This window comes from Chironomus tepperi, unplaced genomic scaffold (assembly GCF_022539635.2).
Source record: "Chironomus tepperi strain 1889 unplaced genomic scaffold, CSIRO-AGI_Ctep_v1 contig_52, whole genome shotgun sequence".
Taxonomy (NCBI): Eukaryota; Metazoa; Arthropoda; class Insecta; order Diptera; family Chironomidae; genus Chironomus; species Chironomus tepperi.
Genome location: NW_027226174.1, coordinates 14560 through 17343, shown reverse-complemented (window position 1 = coordinate 17343; position 2784 = coordinate 14560).

Genomic DNA, 2784 nt, shown 5'->3' with positions numbered 1-2784 from the left:
AATTCATTATTTGTGGTGGAATAATTGTTATGCATGGAAAATTGATCTGGAAATGGCAATTTAAGTCAAAAATCAAATGAACTGTTAAGGGGCTGTTCACATGTGACGTAACGCAGGACCACCACCTCCACCCGATCCTTATTGACTATTTCCGAATGTTTCCGACTTTTGCCGACTGCCTCCGACTTTTGCCGAATGCTTCCGACTTTTGCCGACCCTTCCCGAATTTTCCCGACTTTTGCCGACTTCTTCCGAATTTTGCCGACTGCTTCCGAATTTTGCCGACTGCTTCCGACTTTTTCCCACTTCTTCTAACTTTTGCCGACTGCTTCCGACTGTTGCCGACTGCTTCCGACTTTTGCCGACTGCTTCCGACTTCTGCCGATTTTTGCCGAATACTTCCGACTGCTTCCGACTTTTCCCGACAGCTTCCGACTTTTGCCGCCTGTTTTCGACTTTTGCCGATTGCTTCCGACTTTTGCCGATTGCTTCCGACTTTTGCCGACTGCTTCTGACTTTTACCGACTGCTTCCGATTTTTGCCAACTGCTTCCGACTTTTCCCGACTGCTTCCGTCTTTTGCCGAATGCTTCCGACTTTTGCCGACTGCTTCCGACTTTTCCCGACTGCTTCCGACTTTTAACGACTTTTGCCGACTGCTTCCGACTGCTACCGACTATTGACGGCTGCTTCCGACTTTTTCGTCCCCGTAAGGAAGCTGAGATTTGCAACTCATAGTTGGAAGAGGATGAAGAGGAAATAAGGTTTAGGAGGAAGAAGGGGACTAGAGCGTTACGTTACATTTTCAATATCCTTAAAGTTGTCATCATAAGCAACAACACGACCATGTGGAATTTTTTGTCTTGTTTCTGAAATCATTAATAAGCAGATAAATCCAGACATTCCAATGATGAATATCCAAATGGACCTAGAACAACAGGAACTGAATTATTAAGGAGCTATAAGCCTTAAACTGACTTCAGACCTTTGAACCATACTTCCATCAACAATGAACAATAATCCATGAATTGATGACTCTTTGAAGTATTTTATCAAATAATTATTGAATTTTGTTGATTTATGGACCACATCATTGACTATTGGAACTACTCTAGTTGATGATCGGACCAGAAAGTCATCAAAAAGTCGTGCTGTAAACCAGTAAATGGCTTCAACAATTGACATCACAGAAATGCCAGCAAAAAGTCCCAAAAGTCCACCAAAATATGAGAAAAAGTCGAGCATGTCAAACTGCTGCTTACGGATCATTGGATTGTACCTGATTTGACTGTACTTGACATCCACAATTATATTCTCAGATACGTCAACAGCACTAAAATTTAATTTGAATTATTTCAGTCAAAAATCAGAAAAAAAACCGTTAAAAACTTCACATTTTCTTAAAATGAACTCCTTTTTCAGCATGCTGATAGTCATACTTGACATAATTGCATGGCTGTAGACATCCACATGACGACTGTTGAGCTTCAAAATCATTTTTGACATTTTCTGTGCAATTTTTCTCATTTGCCGAACAAATTCGCGTTGTTGAATTTCTAATCATGAAGAATTCGACTTAATTGCATCGACTGATCATAAAATCAGTCAGACATTCTTGGATGCAGTTGGCTTTTGTGTATTTTTTGAAGAATTTCAACTTACGCTCCTTGTCAAGGTAGCAATTGCGGCTGGAAAAAGGAAAATTAAAGGAATTATTGAGGGATAAGTTCAGTTTTTAAGGGATAAGTTCAGTTTTTGGGATAAGTTCAGTTTTAAAGGATAAGTTCAGTTTTAAAGGATAAGTTCAGTTTTGAGGATAAGTTCAGTTTTAAAGGATAAGTTCAGTTTTGAAGATAAGTTCAGTTTCACATAACTTACTCAACAGGATCATAATCAGCAATTGAGTCATCAATCATCATAATTTGTGGTAAAATAACAATTTCCGATTCTCGATGAGTATTTAAGAAAATGTGCTTGGAACTGCTCGACGGCAGTTCAAATGGATCATGAAAGTATACATGATGTCCACTAAGATTCCTAACAATATCATCATCTGCCAACATTACGAATGTATTGATGTACAGTCCATAATTCCATGCAGTCTCATTTCTTGGAATTTCAGGTATTTGAATGACTTTTTCCAGGCCAGCTTTAGGGCATGTCTCAAAAATTTGATAATTAAAGTAATTTGATGATAAATTGATGTTCAGCATGTCATGTGGCAATGCAATGTTGAATGACAAGCAAAGTCCATGACTTGTTATAACTTCCGATATATATTCATGCATTTCGTACCGAAACTCACAACACATTGCTGACTTTTGTCTAAATAATTCTTTGTCAAATTCATTGATGATGTCCAGGAACTCATCATCTGGGAAACTTAGGTTATGTTTGTCAAATACACCAAGATTGAGGAATGTGTCGACGACTTGAAGTCTCTTTATGCTGAAATTAAGTTTGAATTTTCTTTAAATTTTGGTCCAATTCGAAGTGGCTTTTATTTCCTGCGACACACCTTGGTGGTAAGCCTCGGCCGAAATAGCGCACAACATGTGAATCATGGCATTTCAATCACATATCAATGTGTCATGACACTCAAATTGCCAACCACTGTTCTGGTTCAAAAATCAAGTATCTAATCTAGCGTTGTCTCAACTGTGTGCAAATGACATGAGTCGCAAACCCTGTTTCTTGCGACATGTCACAGTAGCATTCCGTATGTCGCGTATCCCATGTCACATATTCCATATCACATCCTGCATTTTCTATGTCACATGTCGTA